Here is a 17,637-nt window from a genome sequence, read left to right on the forward strand (position 1 = left end):
ACACCATTGTGTCTAATGCATATTCAGTAGGGGTTGCTTCCTCAAACATGATCTCTGTTCAGTATTCTTGATACTGTTACTTCTTTTGGTCTGGGTGGTTAGCTAAGTGCTGCAGTAGGGGGACTGCGCTGGTGAGTATCTGAGTGTCTGTTGGGGGGGCAGTTTGGCAGTTTGACTGTGTGCTTGATTGTTTGATTTGGGAGTGCTTTGTTCCAGCTGGGCCTGACTGTTATAAAAAGGCAGTCAGCTGCGAACCAGCTGAGCAGCGAACAGCAGAGAGGCAAACAGAAGGAGTTTGCCTGGAGAGAGCTCTTAGAAGGAAGAGACCATGGATGCTGAGCGATCTGCCGTTGTGACCTGCACAGGATGCGCCATGTTTGTCTTCCTTCCACAGGATAGAAGCAACTTTGTCTGTACAAAGTGCAAACTGATCTCCATATTGGAGGAGAAGATTCAAGGTCTGGAGAAACGGATATCAACCCTGCGTTCCATAAAAGAAAATGAGGATTTCCTGGATAGACGTCAGGATCAGCTTCAGTGGGCACAATGTTCTGAAGATTCAGAGCAGGCTACACAGCGGGGACAGAAGGCCAGTGAGGATAACTGGCGGCATGTGACATCCAGAAGAGGAAAGAGTACCAGAAACGTCCATGTACCAGAAACACAGATACAGGTGAGCAACCATTTTCGTGTTCTCTCCGCAGGTACTAGTGCAGAGAGTGGAGTGGATGATACATCTGAGGGAACAGAGCAGAAGGAGACTCCACTGATTGGAAGGCATGAGATGCACCGTCCTAGGCATGGGGGTTCCACAACCACCACTCCCAGGAGGAGGAGGAGGGTGGTGGTGGTCGGGGACTCTCTCCTCAGGGGGACTGAGTCATCTATCTGCCGCCCTGACTGGGAAAACCGAGAGGTGTGCTGCTTGCCAGGGGCTAGGATTCACAATGTGACGGAGAGACTGCCGAGACTCATCAAGCCCTCAGATCGCTACCCCTTCCTGCTTCTCCATGTGGGCACCAATGATACTGCCAAGAATGACCTTGAGCATATCACTGCAGACTACGTGGTTCTGGGAAGAAGGATAAAGGAGTTTGAGGCGCAAGTGGTGTTCTCGTCTATCCTCCCTGTGGCAGGAAAAGGCCAGGGTAGAGACCGTCGAATCGTGGAAATCAACGAATGGCTACGCAGATGGTGTCGGAGAGAAGGGTTTGGATTCTTTGACCATGGGATGGTCTTCCAAGAAGAAGGATTGCTAGGCAGAGATGGGCTCCACCTCACGAAGAGAGGGAAGAGCATCTTTGCAAGCAGGCTGGCTAACCTAGTGAGGAGGGCTTTAAACTAGGTTCAACGGGGGAAGGAGACCAAAGCCCCGAGGTAAGTGGGGAAGTGGGATACCGGGAGAAAGCACAAGCAGGAGACTGCAAGAGGGGAGGACTCCTGTCTCAGACCGAGAAAGCGGGACAATCAGCGAGTTATCTTAAGTGCCTATACACAAATGCAAGAAGCCTGGGGAACAAGCAGGGAGAACTAGAAGTCCTGGCACAGTCAGGGAATTATGATGTAATTGGAATAACAGAGACTTGGTGGGATAACTCACATGATTGGAGTACTGTCATGGATGGATATAAACTGTTCAGGAAGGATAGGCAGGGCAGAAAAGGTGGGGGAGTTGCGTTGTATGTAAGAGAGCAGTATGACTGCTCAGAGCTCCGGTATGAAACTGCAGAAAAACCTGAGAGTCTCTGGATTAAATTTAGAAGTATGAACAACAAGGGTAATGTCATGGTGGGAGTCTGCTACAGACCACCAGACCAGGGGGATGAGGTGGACGAGGCTTTCTTCCAGCAACTAACAGAAGTTGCTAGATCACAGGCCCTGGTTCTCATGGGTGACTTTAATCACCCTGATATCTGCTGGGAGAGCAATACAGCAGTGCACAGACAATCCAGGAAGTTTCTGGAAAGTGTAGGGGACAATTTCCTGGTGCAAGTGCTGGAGGAACCAACTAGGGGAAAAGCTCTTCTTGACCTGCTGCTCACAAACAGGGAAGAAATAGTAGAGGAAGCAATAGTGGATGGGAACCTGGGAGGCAGTGACCATGAGATGGTCGAGTTCAGGATCCTGACACAAGGAAAAAAGGAGAGCAGTAGAACAGAGACCCTGGACTTCAGAAAAGCAGACTTCGACTCCCTCAGGGAACTGATGGGCAAGGTCCCCTGGGAGAATAAAATGACGGGGAAAGGAGTCGAGGAAAGCTGGCTGTATTTTAAAGAAACCTTATTGAGGTTGCAGGAACAAACCATCCTGATGTGTAGGAAGAAAAGTAAATATGGCAGGTGACCAGCTTGGCTTAACAGTGAAATCCTTGCTCGTCTTAAACACAAAAAAACAGCTTACAAGAAGTGGAAGATTGGACAAATAACCAGGGAGGAGTATAAAAGTATTGCTCAGGCATGCAGGAGTGAAATTAGGAAGGCCAAATCACACTTGGAGTTGCAGCTAGCTGGAGATGTTAGGAGTAACAAGAAGGGTTTCTTAAGTATGTTAGCAACAGGAAGAAAGTCAAGGAAAGTGTGGGCCCCTTGCTGAATGAGGGAGGGAACCTAGTGACGGAGGATGTGGAGAAAGCTAGTGTACTCAATGCTTTTTTTGCCTCTGTCTTCACAGACAAGGTCAGCCCCCAGACAGCTGCACTCTGCAGCACGGTATGGGGAGGAGGTGACCAGCTCTCTGTGGAGAAAGAAGTAGTTCGGGACTATTTAGGAAAGCTGGACGAGCACAAGTCCATGGGGCCGGATGCGCTGCATCCGAGGGTGCTAAAGGAGTTGGCCGATGAGATTGCAGAGCCATTGGCCATTATCTTTGAAAAATCATGGCGATCCGGGGAGGTCCCGGACGACTGGAAAAAAGCTAATGTAGTGCCCATCTTTAAAAAAGGGAAGAAGGAAGATCCAGGGAACTACAGGCCAGTTAGTCTCACCTCCGTCCCTGGAAAAATCATGGAACAGGTCCTCAAGGAATCAATTCTGAACCACTTAAAGGAGGGGAAAGTGATCAGGAACAGTCAGCATGGATTCACCAAGGGCAAGTCATGCCTGACTAACCTAATTGCCTTCTATGATGAGATAACCGGCTCTGTGGATGAGGGGAAAGCAGTGGATGTGCTATTTCTGGACTTTAGCAAAAGCTTTTGATAGAGTCTCCCACAGTATTCTTGCCAGCAAGTTAAAGAAGTATGGGCTGGATGAATGGACGGTAAGGTGGATAGAAAACTGGCTAGATGGTCGGGCTCAACGGGTAGTGATCAATGGTTCCATGTCTAGTTGGCAGCCGGTATCAAGTGGAGTGCCCCAAGGGTTGGTACTGGGGCCAGTTTTATTCAATATCTTCATTAGGATCTGGAGGATGGTGTGGACTGCACCCTTAGCAAGTTTGCAGATGACACAAAACTGGTAGGAGTGGTTGATACGCTGGAGGGTAGGGCTAGGATACAGAGGGACCTAGACAAATTAGAGGATTGGGCCAAAAGAAATATGATGAGGTTCAACAAGGACAAGTGCAGAGTCCTGCACTTGGGACGGAAGAATCCCATGCACTGTTACAGACTAGGGACCGAATGGCTGGGCAGCAGTTCTGCAGAAAAGGACCTAGGGGTTATGGTGGACGAAAAGCTGAATATGAGTCAACAGTGTGCCCTTGTTGCCAAGAAGGCTAATGGCATTTTGGGTTGTATAAGTAGGGGCATTTCCAGCAGATCGAGGGATGTGATCATTCCCCTCTACTCAGCACTGGTGAGGCCTCATTTGGAGTACTGTGTCCAGTTTTGGGCCCCACACTACAAGAAGGATGTGGACAAATTGGAGAGAGTCCAGCGGAGGGCAACAAAAATGATTAGGGGACTGGAGCACATGACTTATGAGGAGAGGCTGAGGGAACTGGGATTGTTTAGTCTGCAGAAGAGAAGAATGAGGGGGGATTTGATAGCTGCTTTCAACTACCTGAAAGGGGGTTCCAAAGAGGATGGATCTAGACTGTTCTCAGTGGTAGAAGATGACAGAACAAGGAGTAATGGTCTCAAGTTGCAGAGGGGGAGGTTTAGGTTGGACATTAGGAAAAACTTTTTCACTAGTAGGGTGGTGAAGCACTGGAATGAGTTACCTAGGGAGGTGGTGGAATCTCCTTCCTTAGAGGTTTTTAAGGTCAGGCTTGACAAAGCCCTGGCTGGGATGATTTAGTTGGGTTTGGTCCTGCTTTGAGCAGGGGGTTGGACTAGATGACCTCCTGAGGTCCCTTCCAACCCTGAGATTCTATGATTCTATGATTCTAACATTCAGGGCCTTGCTTGGTTGTTTCCGTTAGGAGGAGAAATTGATTATATGAGTCAGGTATTTCTTTGATGCAGTCTTATTTGGTTACAAGGAATGTTCAAAGTTCTGTTTTCCTAAACACAGCAAGGAGAAAAGAGGTGGAGACAATTTCTTTGCTCACAGTTCCAAGCCTCTTTCCAGGCAGCACTCAACCCCAAAACTTCTTGCTTTTCTCTCAGAGTCACACTACAAGTGTTTTTCTGGCTGTGTCTGGAGCTTCCTTGATGCCTTCTCTGCCCACTTCTCTAGTAAAAACAACGAGGAGTCCTTGTGGCACCTTAGAGACTAACACATTTATTTGGGAATAAGTTTTCGTGGGCTATAACCGACTTCATCAGATGCATGGAGTGGAAAATACAGAAGCAGGTATAAATACATGAAAGAATGGGAGTTGCCTTACTAAGTGTGAGGTCAGTCTAACGAGACAATTCAATTAACAGCAGGATACCAAGGGAGGAAAAAATCACTTTTGTAGTGGTAATGAGAGTGGACCATTTCAGGCAGTTCACAAGAAGGTGTGAGTAACAGTAGGGGGAAATTAGTATTGGGGAAATTAGATGTAGGTTTTGTAATGACCCCCCCCAAAAAAACTTCAGAAACAGACTCCAATGTGAAACTGCAGAACTGGAATTAATTTGCAAACTGGACACCATCAGATTAGGCCTGAATAAAGTCTGGGAGTGATTGGGTCATTACAAAACTTAAACCGAATTTCCCCGTTTGTGTGTGAGCACTAGTGGATGTACACATGCTGCAGGTGCCACAAAGTTCCCCTGGTCTGATCAGTCCTAGCTGCCCCCTAAAGTTCTTGGTCAAGCGTTCTGCATTCTGTGCTCTTGAGAATCCAAGAAACGTACAGCTGTCAACTGTATACTGTTAAGCAGGAGTTGTCCAACTTCCTTTTCTTGGAGCATTCCGCTGAGCCTGTACTGTGATACCTGGGGAAGAGGGGGAGGAGGTGACGTGGTACTTTTATTTACCTTTGAGATTGTAGTTAGGACATTAAACAATCATTTGGTTTCAATATCTGACCAGCTCCAATCCGGAGCTGCCTTTGGTGATGATCTGTAACTGGGATTTCTAACCAAATGGAAGCCATTTCTTGAAATCCCTCCTTAGGATTTATAATGGTTGATTATGTGTTGAATGAATCTGATGATTGGACTAATTTGAATATTCATTTCCAATCCAATATTGATACCAGCTTGTGGATCTGATCCTGGCATGATAGTTGAATTGCTTTAGGTTTAGCTTAGTTTAGCGTTACTAACCGTAGCTTTGCTTTGCGAATGTGCCTATAGAGTCATAGCGTTACGGTCATTTCAGCTCACCTTCTGGGTTTGGTTTGGTTTGGTTAGTAGCTTTAATTCAGTTTATAAAAAGATGCAGAATCATGTTTCTCTCAATCAGCAATGTGGGTTCAGACGCCCTGAGGAACTGGGTGGAGTCCAGCCCATCACCCTCAAAGCCTGGTTTGCTTCTCCTAATGAGCCTGTGCCTCTCACAGTTTGTACACAGTGAAGCCTGTTTGGCACAGACGCTGAGGCCTAATTCTCCACTGCCTTGTGCCTCTGGAGCCAGCTGCACCAGCACAAGGTGGATGTCAGATGCTGCCCGTGCTCTGCTCATGGGTAAGGTAAAGGAGACTCAAGCCCTCAGGTTGGATACACTGAGAGGACATGGACAGAGTTTTGGCTCCAACTCCAAGTCCTGGGCTACACACAAAATTGCACCATGTCAGCAGGTCTCCCACTTTTGTGGTGCAGGCTCTCCCTCTTTTATGCCTGCACCCTGTGTTTAAGCTGGTACAATAAAGAGCCTTCTTTTGCTGGATCACCCAAGTGTCTTTATTTCCAGTGCTTGTGCAGTTCCCAGATCCCCCAACAGTTAGTGCCCCACAGGGTCTCCTGGCCCTTGAGGCTTCCTTGTTGGTAAGGAGACTTAGATACTGCCCTCCTGTCTCCTCCCCAGCTAGCCTCCTCACTGAGGTTTGCCCAGGGCTTTTACAGCCCTCTCCTGCCCCAGCCCGGCTGTCACTACTTAGCTCAGCATGTTCCTCTGAGCCAGCCCTTGTTAGGACTTGCAGCTGGGCTCCCTGCTGAGTACCTGCATCTCTACACCTGGCCTACTGGCCAGAGAGCAGGCTGCAGCCAGCATTTTGGCAGGGCTTTAAAGGGGGTTTTACCCCTGCCCTGCCACACAACAAAAGTTGTGACTTTAAAGCAAATGAGTTAAGATGGCAGTTGTGTGAATTAATCCTACTGGGAATATTTCAGGTTAGCTTGTGTCACTAAATTACAAGCACATGGTAAATCCACAGAACCAGTTTTGAACCAATATAGGAGACCACACAGGGATTTGCACCAGTTTAAGTCCATGGGTATTAAACTGATTTAGTTAAAAACCCACAATGTGTGTGTGCACACAAGGCCCAAGACCTGTTCTACAGAGCCGGTTGTACCAGCACAACTATGCCAGCTGGGGAGTGATTTTGTATCAATGAGGTGATACCAGTACAAGCCCTAGTGTGGATGTCATTGTACTGGTGTAAAGGGGCCTTCTGCCGGTATAGCTTGTCCTCCTTCCCATATGGGAATAGCTATACTGTTATCAGGGCCGGCTCCAGGCACCAGCATTCCAAGCTGGTGCTTGGGGCAGCATTCTGCAAGGGGTGGCAGTCCCTGTTTTGCCTCCAAGCAGTGCGCCGAATTGCCACCCTGGGCGGTGGGGGCAGTCTGTGTGCCGTTAGGGCGGCAGGCACGTTTCCACGGTGAGGGCAATTCGGCAGCAGCTTCTATGTTTAGCTGTCCACGGCGGCTTCAACTAAACATAGAAGCTGCCGCCAAATTGCCACCACGGCGGAAACGCGCCTGCTGCCCTAAGGGCACACGGACTGCCCCCGCCCCCCGGGGCAACAATTCAGCGTGCTGCTTGGGGCGGCGAAAACTGTAGAGCCGGCCCTGACTGTTATACCAGTATAACTGTGTCCCCATGGGTGGGGGGAACTATTCCGGTACAGTTGGAGCAATGTAACTTTTGTGTGTAAACAAGGCCTAGGAGAAATGCTCAGGGAGAAGCCATGCTGTCCTGGTAAACTGCCAGAGTTGCAGCTAAACTGGAGGCTCTAACAAAACCCAGCTGAAAGCAATGGCTGCTGAGAGCAAAGCGACAAAATGCAGCAGAGAAAAGAAATGCAAGTTCTGGCAAACACCCCTTGCCAAAGCCCAGGGTGACAGGGCAAAGAGAAGCAGCAGCTTCACATCCAATGGAACCTGAACTGGACATTTGTCCTGCCAAAGGGACACCCCTGTGCAAATGTAACACGTGGGATCACTTTGCAATGGCCTATTGATGGTAGATTTGCTGGCAGTGCATGCAGAGATCGGTAGGGGATGAATCTGCACTGAAGGGATACTGAGTTTCGATGGCCTGCAATGTGCAGGAGGTCATACTAGAACCCCAGGAGAATGGGTGAGCCCCAGAGAACTGGAGAAGGGCAAACACAGAACCTTTTTAAAAAGGGGAACGAAGAGCCCCTGCCCCCTGGAATCATGGAGCAGCCAGCCTAACTTCGATCCCTGGAAAGATATCCTGAAGAAATGTTTAAACACCTAGTGGGTAACAGGGTTATACAGAATAGCCTGCGTGGATTTGTCAAGAACAAATCATGCCGAACCGGCCTCATTTCCTTTTCTGACACGGTCACGGCCAGTGGATGGGGGAAGCAGTAGAGGTGATATACCTTGGTTTTAGGACGGCTTTTGACACAATCCCACATGACATTCTCATAAGCTAACTAGGGAAAAGTAGGCTGGTTGTAATTGCTATAAGGTGGGGGTGACATTTCCCGGGGTACCTGGGCTGTGGGATTCCTCGCTACCACCCACCTTAGTGTGAGAGAGCCTTGTCTGTGCCTGCAAGGGCCCGGCTCCCTGACACCACCAGCCTCTGGTAGCAAAAGCACTTCCCTCTCAGCCCACACAGTCTCCACTGTCCCTCTGCTCAAAGCAATAGGCACATTCCCACCCCCGAGCCCTCCGAGTGCCCCCTGGCATGTCCAGCCCCTGTTTCACTGAGCACTCACAGAATGCACAGAGCCGCTACTCCCACCAGAGCGGTGCACACCCACTAATCAGTTCCATCGCAGGGTCACTGTGCTGCTCACTCACAGCACTTAGACATGTTTATAATGAAAACAGTTAATGTATTTAACAGAGAACTGAGCCTCAAGAAGCAAATAGAATTAATGGAAACAAAGGGTCACCTCGAAAATAAAATTTTCACACACCTTGTAGAGCCTACACTACGGAACAAGCCAGTCCCCTGTCCCATATAGGTTAGCTTACCTAAAGTTTTTCTCCCACATTAAACACGCAGACCAGCTGCGATCCTCCATTCATAAGACAAGACAGCTGACAGTTTGTCCTTTAGGTGAAGGATAACTGGGTTTATCTCTGCCCTATCCCCAGATATAGTTCCAGCCATCCTTTGTCTTCACTTTTAAAGAGGGTATCCCTCCACCCCTACTGCTTATTTTTTCCTGCAGAGAATCTCTCCTGGAGACTTTGTGATCTCTTGATTAGCATTTGGCTCACTTGGTTGGCATTTTGTCCAGACTGTAAATAGGCAGCCACTGTGAAGTATACAATACTTAGTTCACAGCTAGCCAGCCAAGTAGAGAAGTGTCTCCTGCCTGAAAGAAACTTGTTTATCACCTTTTGGTGACTAACCCCAACTCACAGATCTTAAGATCATAATTTTTAGAAAAGATACATACCTTCTTACATATCATCCATACGCACATTTGGCACTGATTGATGACCAGTGTGACACAGGCTTTGTGTAGAGACCTGACAGGATACCTTCTGGTGAACTATGATTAGATACCAGACTCAGGGGATCTCTCTAACCCTGCACACCCCTGCTCCCCCTCTCCTTGGCACCACTTGGTCCCTGGACACAGTGGGTATACAACTGAAAGACCATACTCAAAGAGTGGTTGTCAATGGTTTGCTGTGAAACTGGGAGGGTGTATCTAGTGAGGTCCTGCAGGCTCAGTTCTGGGTCTGGTGCTATTCCATATTGTTGTTAATTACTTGGGTGACGGAGTGCAGAGTATTCTTATAAAATGTGCAGCTGACACCAAGTTGGGAGAGGTTGTAAGGACTTTGGAGGACAGGAATAAAATTCAAAAAGACCTGGACAAATTGGAGAATTGGTCTGAAATCACCAAGATGAAATTCAATAAAGACAAGTGGTAAGTACTTCACCTAGGCAGAAAAAATCAAATGCACAACTACAAAATGGCAATAACTGGGTATACGGTAGTACTGCTAAAAAGGAGCTGAGGATTATAGTGTATCACAAACTGAATATGAGCCAGCAGTGTGATGCAGTTGTGAAAAAGGCTGATATCATTCTGGAGTTTATTAATTAATGGGGGTGTCATATGTAAGACATGGGAGGTAATTGTCCTGCTCTACTCAGTGCTGATGAGGCCTCAGCTGAAGTACTGTGTCCAACTCTGGGAGCCACAGATTAGGAAAGATGTGAACAAATTGTAGAGAATCCAGAGGAGAGCAACAAAAATGATAAAAGATTTAGAAAACCTGATCTGTGGGGAAAGGTTAAAAAATTGGGCATGTTTAGTCTGGAGAAATGTTCAGGGCAGTTACAAAGAGGACAGTGATCAATTGTTCTCCATGTCCAGTGAAGGTAGGTCAAGAAGCAATGGGCTTAATCTGCAGCAAGGGAGATATAGCTTAGATACTAGGGAAAGCTTTCTAACTCTCAGGGGAGTTGAACCAAGCTCGAAGGGAGACTGTGGAATCCTCGTCACTGGAGGTTTTTAAGAACAGGGTGGACAAACCCATCAGGGATGGTCTAGGTTTACTTGCTCCTGCCTCAGTGCAGGGGCCTGGGCTTGATGACCTCTCGGGGTCCTCTCCACCCCCATAGTTCTATGATTCTATAAGAAAAATCTTAAGGGACAATTATGGGATATGCCTCCCTAGGGGAACTCCCTCCTTCACATTTTACCAAGTATCGTAGGAGATTCTCCATCACGGGCAACTTTTAAATCAACATTAGATTTATTAATTTATTTTTAAAGATCTCTTCTGGTCCACAAAGGAATTATTTGGGGGCAGGTCCCTGACCTGTGCCATGCTGGAGGTCAGGCTAGATGATTCCAATGGGGCCTTCTGGCCTTGGAACCTATGGATCTAGGAAACGACCCCACTGCGCATACACACACACTTGTGGGAGAGGCTAGGGATTTGGGGAGGATGGGGGATTCTGGGAAGGCAGGAGGGGATGGGGGCTTTGGGGAAGGCAGGAGGAGGATGGGGGTCTGACAAAGTGGGAATGTTTTGTAATGTTTTTATGAATCCTGTTTGTGCTTCAGTTTCCCCTATGCTGCTGCATTTTTATCTAATGGGTGGGAAAGGGCTGTTTGCTCTCAGGACAGGCAAAGAACATAAGAACACAGGAACGGCCATACTGGGTCAGACCAAAGGTCCATCTAGCCCAGTATCCTGTCTTCTGACAGTGGCCAATAAATGGTGCCCCAGAGGGAATGAACAGAATAGGCAATCAAGTGATCCATCCCCTAATGGTCCACAACCAGCTTCTGGCAAACAGAGGCTAGGGACACCATCCCTGCCCATCCTGGCTAATAGCCATTGCTGGACCCATCCTCCTTGAATTTATCTAGTTCTTTTGTGAACCCTGTTATAGTCTTGGCCTTCAGAACATCTTCTGGCAAGGAGTTGACTGTGCATTGTGTGAAAAAATACTTCCTTTTGTTTGTTTTAAACCTGCTGCCTACTAATTTCCTTGGGTGATGTTCTTGTGTTATGTGAAGGGATCAATAACACTTCCTTATTTACTTTCTCCACACCAGTCATGATTTTACAGACCTCTATCAGACCTCCCCCGCTACACCCTTAGTCGTCTCTTTTCCAAGCAGAAAAGTCCAGTCTTATTAGTCTCTCCTTATATGGATGCTGTTTCATACCCCTAATCATTTTTGTTGCCCTTTTCTGAACCTTTTCCAATTCTATTTTTTTTTAGATGGGGTTACCAGATCTGTGCGCAGTATTCAAGGTGTGGGGGTACCATGGATTTGTACAGTGACATTATTATATTTTCTGTCTTCTTATCTTTTCCTTTCTTAATGATTCCCAACATTCTGTTAGCTTTTTTGCCTGCCACTGCATACTGCAGGTTGTTTTCAGAGAACTGTCCACAGTGGCTCCAAGATCTCTTTGTTGAGTGGTAACAGCTAATTTAGACCCCATCATTTTATATGTATAGTTGTGGTTATGTTTTACAATGTGCATTACTTTGCATTTATCAATATTGAATTTCATCTGCCATTTTGTTGCCTGGTCACCTAGTTTTGTGAGATCCCTTTGTAACTCTTTGCAGTCTGCTTTGGACTTAACTATCTTGAATAGTTTTGCATCATCTGCAAATTTTGCCACCTCCCTGTTTGCCCCCTTTTACAGATCATTTATGAATATATTGAATAGGACTGGGCCCGGTACAGACCCCTGGTGGAAACCACTGTTTACCTCTCTCCATTCTGAAAACTGACCATTTATTCCTACCCTTTATTTTCTATCCTTTAACCAGTTATTGAACCATGAGAGAACCTTCCCTCTTATCCCATGACAGCTAATTTTGCTTAAGAGCCTTTCGTGAGGGACCTTGTCAAAGGCTTTCTGAATATCTAAGTACACTACATCTACTGGATCCCCTTGTCCATATGCTTTTTCACCCCATCAAAGAATACTAGTAGATTGGTGAGGCATGATTTCAAAAACCATGTTCTTCCCCAACAAATCATGTTAATCTACATGTCTGATAATTCTGTTCTTTACTATAGTTCCAACCAGTTTGCCCAGAAGTACTGAAGTCAGGCTTACCAGCCCGTAACTACTTTTCTGAAGTCCAGGGTCTCTGTTCTACTGCTCTCCTGTCTTCCTTGTGTCAGGATCCTGAACTTGACCATCTCATGGTCACTGCCTCCCAGGTTCCCATCCACTATTGCTTCCTCTACTATTTCTTCCCTGTTTGTGAGCAGCAGGTCAAGAAGAGCTTTTCCCCTAGTTGGTTCCTCCAGCCAGGGGCGGCTCTACGTTTTTGGCCGCCCCAAGCAGTCATGCCCGGGAGGCGCCCCGGAGCTGCGGGACCAGCGGACCTCCCGCGGGCATGACTGCGGAGGGTCCGCTGGTCGCGCGGCTCGGTTGGACCTCCCGCAGCTGCGGACGGTTCGCAGGTCCGGCGGCTCTGCTGGAGCTGCCGCAGGCATGCCTGTGGGAGGTCCAGCCGAGCCGCGGGACCAGCGAACCGTCCGAAGTCATGCCTGCGGGAGGTCCGGTCATCCCGGGGCTCCGGTGGACCTCCCGCAGGCATGACTGCGGCAGGTCCGCCGGCCCAGCCTGCCGCCCCCCCGGGAAAGGGCCGCCCCACGCGCGTGCTTGCCGCGCTGGGGTCTAGAGCCGGCCCTGCCTCCAGCACTTGCACCAGGAAATTGTCCCCTACACTTTCCAGAAACTTCCTGGATTGTCTGTGCACTGCTGTATTGCTCTCCCAGCAGATATCGGGGTGATTAAAGTCACCCATGAGAACCAGGGCCTGTGATCTAGCAACTTTTGTTAGTTGCTGGAAGAAAGCCTCGTCCACCTCATCCCCCTGGTCTGGTGGTCTGTAGCAGACTCCCACCACGACATTACCCTTGTTGTTCATACTTCTAAATTTAATCCAGAGATACTCAGATTTTTCTGCAGTTTCATACTGGAGCTCTGAGCAGTCATACTGCTCCCTTACATACAACGCAACTCCCCCACCTTTTCTGCCCTGCCTATCCTTCCTGAACAGTTTATATCCATCCATGACAGTACTCCAATCATGTGAGTTATCCCACCAAGTCTCTGTTATTCCAATTACATCATAATTCCTTGACTGTGCCAGGACTTCTAGTTCTCCCTCCTTGTTCCCCAGGCTTCTTGCATTTGTGTATAGGCATGTAAGATAACTCACTGATGGTCCTGCTGTCCCAGAATGGGGCAGGAGCCCTCCCCTATTGCACTCACTTACTTGTGATTTCTCCTGATATCCCACTTCCCCACTTACCTCAGGACTTTGGTCTCCTTCCCCCAGTGAACCTAGTTTAAAGCCCTCCTCACTAGGTTAGCCAGCCTGCTTGCAAAGATGCTCTTCCCTCTCTTTGTGAGGTGGAGCCCGTCTCTGCCTAGCAATCCTTCTTCTTGGAAGACCATCCCATGGTCAAAGAATCCAAACCCTTCTCTCCGACACCATCTGCGCAGCCATTCATTGATTTCCACTATTCGACGGTCTCTACCCTGGCCTTTTCCTGCCACAGGGAGGATAGACAAGAACACCACTTGCGCCTCAAACTCCTTTATCCTTCTTCCCAGAGCCACGTAGTCTGCAGTGATACGCTCAAGGTCATTCCTGGCAGTATCATTGGTGCCCACGTGGAGAAGCAGGAAGGGGTAGCGATCCGAGGGCTTGATGAGTCTCGGCAGTCTCTCCTTCACATCATGAATCCTAGCCCCTGGCAAGCAGCACATCTCTCGGTTTTCCTGGTCAGGGCGATAGATAGATGACTCAGTCCCCCTGAGGAGAGAGTCCTGGTGACTTATTACTATTTAGTTTATCAATTTGTTCCAAAACTTCTTCTAATGACACCTCAATCTGCGACAGTTCATCAGATTTGTCCTTTAAAAAGAATGGCTCAGGTTTGGGAATCTTCCTTACATTCTCAGCCATGAAGACCAGTGCAAGTAATTCATTTAGTTTCTCCACAATGGCCTTATCATCCTTGAGTGCTCCTTTAGAATCTTGATCATCCAGTGTCCCCACTGGTTTTTAGCAGGCTTCCTGCTTCTGATGTACTTAAACATTTGTTGCTATTACTTTTTGAGGCTTTGGCTACCTGTTCTTCAAATTCTTTTTTGCCCTTCCTAATTATATATTTACACTTCACTTGCCAGAGTTTATGCTCCATTCTATTTTCCTCAATAGGATTTAACTTCCACTTTTTAAAGGATGCCTTTTTGCTTCTGTAACCGTGCCTCAGTGGGTCATAATTGAGAATGCCAAATTCAGGACGAACTGATGAGAAATAGGGCAAACACAACTCAGAACTGGTGGTTATTCTTTTATAAAATAAATTCCTGTTTCACCACACTGGCTAACAAGAAAACATAAAGGCAGTTTCCTCAGGCATTCCAGTTCTTATATCACCACCAAAAACACTGGATTCAGAGAAGAGTGGTTCTTTACAACCAGTCTTATCAGATAATAGGTTCTTCTGATCCCAAAGGACCAGCCACACACACAGGTCAATATATAACTTAGATCTTATCCAAAAATCACACTGATGCCAATCCTTTAGTATCTAAAATCTAAAGGTTTATTTATAAAAAGAAAGAAAGAAATGTGAGCATTAAAATTGGTTAAAGGAATCAATTACATCCAGTAAGGGCAAAGTTCAGGGGGAGGGATAGCTCAGTGGTTTGAGCATTGGCCTGTTAAACCTAGGGTTGTGAGTTCAACCCTTGAGGGGGCCACTTAGGGATCTGGGGCAAAAATTGGTCCTGCTAGTGAAGGCAGGGGGCTGGACTCAATGACCTTTCAAGGTCCCTTCCAGTTCTAGGAGATTGGTATATCTCCAATTATTACCTATTACCTTTTATTACCTTGGTTCAGGCTTCTGGCAGTGATGGAATAAACTGCTGGCTTAAGTCAAGTCTCTGGAGTACATCCACGGCTTGGATGGATCATTCAGTCCTTTGTTCAGTCCTGTAAGAAGCAGGATTGAAGACAAAATGGAGAAGATGCAGCTGTCTTTTATAGTCTTTTTTCATGTGGAGGGCATCCCATCGTTCTTACTGTGGAAAATTACAGCAACAAGATGGAGTCACATGGGCAAGTCCCATGTCCATGCATTTTGCCTAGTCCTGGCAGGACATTCCATTAAGTGTAGATGGGCATCTCTCATGATCCATTGTCAGTTAAATGTTCTTTCGATGGGCCACTCAATTTGAATAGGCCCTCCAAGATGTGCTGGCTAATTACTTTGTGGGCGTTCCCCCAGGAGTAAACATTTGAAATCCAAGTATAGAGCCAATTCTTATAACTTCACATACAAAAATGATACATGCATACAGATAGCGTAATCATAACCAACAAATCATAATCTTTTCATAGACACCTCACTCAACAGCCTTTGTACAAGATTTGCTGCAAATATATCAATGCTCTATATGGTCATCAGATAATGTCACAGCCTCTCACTGCTTCTTTTACTTATAAGAAACATATATGTGGCCTTAGGCCCCATATCAATGGAGCTCTGGAGAATTACAATGGCGGATCCAATTGCTTGTATATTGCCACCTAGCAAACAACCATCCATGGGGATATGGACTTCCCCTCCTCTCAGCGGGGAAGCGGAGCAACATTTCCCCAGCTCAGGAACAAAGAACTAGAGAGGTTTGAAGTGGGGGGTTAGGAGTTGGCTGTTGGAGGCAGTTGGAGGGCTCTGATCTGGGATTGGGACCAAGGAGGTCAGACAGATGGATACATCTTGAACCAAGGGGTTCACTATAGCTTGGCTGGGATCTGAACAGAATGGACAAGGCTTTAACCTTTATGTCTCTGTGCTAACCTAAGGACTTCCTGTGCTATGTGCCAGTTAACGAATAAACCTAACTGATTTGACAATGCTGTGTGAATGTCACTGCAAATGCCTTCGAGCCACACAGAGATCTTCTTCAGGAAACAAAAAGAAGAGTCCTTTGTGAGCTCAAAAGCTTGTCTCTCTCACCAATAGATGTTGGGCCAATAAAAGATATTCCCTCACCCACCTTGTCTCTCAGTCACTACAAGGCAGGTTTTCTAATCCTTCAGTCATTCTTGTGGCTGGACATAGGATTCCAGCAGTGGTGGCACCAGGGCCAAATCCAGAGGTAAAATAACCTCTCTGCTCCTACTTGAGATTCCCCTGTTATGCATCCCAGGATCATATTAGCCCTTTGGGCCACAGCACAGCATTAGGAGCTCATGTTCAGCTAATAAGGGGACTATTCCTAAATCTGCCGTAAATTTCTTATGCAAATTTTGAAAATTTCTTTTAGGTCTCTTGTGACACTGGCAGATCTGGTGCCAGCTCATGCCAAGGCCTCAGGGCTCAATGAACACTTAGAAATGCATAGCTGGAAACCAGTCTTGCTTCCCTGTGTGTAAGCATCATCATACTAGATATTAAATGTTAGGTTAATAAGAATGTGTTTAGTGTTGAGACATTAGAAAATGCTTGTAGGATGCTGCATGTATTGCTCTCACCTATAAGCTCTACAGTCCATTGTATAAAGTTATATTAAGCATTTGCATTGTATATACCCCTGTAAAGAAGACTTGTGCGATGCAAATGAAGAACTCTAAGAGGAAAGTACTAATTCCTGCATACGGAATGCAAATATCATTGTGTGTGAGAGATCAAAGATCAGGCTCTAAGCGCATTCCTCTCTCTCTCCATCATGAACGAAAGGACCCACATGGATGCTGTCTTGTCAGCTTGGTTTCTGTGAGAAAAAGCTATACATATGGACACAAGAAAAAAATGTTTCATCTCTGGACTCTTTGGATTCTAACAGGGCAGAATAACTGAAGGAGAAGACAGAAATCCCCAGAGTTACTCTGAGTAGCCCTGAAAGACTTTTGGGAAACTGGCAGATTACATCTCTGCTGCCTTTTGAAGTTATAAACCATGACTCATCTGTACATGTATACTTTACCTGCTGTAACCTCTCACTAACTCTCATTTCTTTGCTATTAAATCTTTAGTTTGTTTACTATAGAATTGGCGACCAGCATTGTCTTTGATGTGAGATTCAGGATTCAAATAGACTTGGATGAGGGGCTGCTCTCTTGTCACTGGGTGTAACCTGAATTTTGTGTTTGATTTTTGGAGTAAAGCAACCCTCTATCACAGAGTCTTGTTTGCATGGGTGGCAAAGTGGACCGGAGTGCCTAAGGGGATCTTCTGTGACTCCTTGAGTTGGCTTATAGTGCCTAAGGGGTTTGCAATTGTTGCTTGGTTGGTGAAATCTAGATATAGTGATCACAACCAGTTTAGGGGTTATGCCCTATTTAAAGCAGTCTGCCCATGATCCTGAGTCCCCAAGACAGCATGACATCTCTTATGCTTCATTGCCCTGTCTACAAAATG

This window comes from Mauremys mutica, chromosome 8 (genome assembly GCF_020497125.1).
Source record: "Mauremys mutica isolate MM-2020 ecotype Southern chromosome 8, ASM2049712v1, whole genome shotgun sequence".
NCBI classification, from domain to species: Eukaryota; Metazoa; Chordata; order Testudines; family Geoemydidae; genus Mauremys; species Mauremys mutica.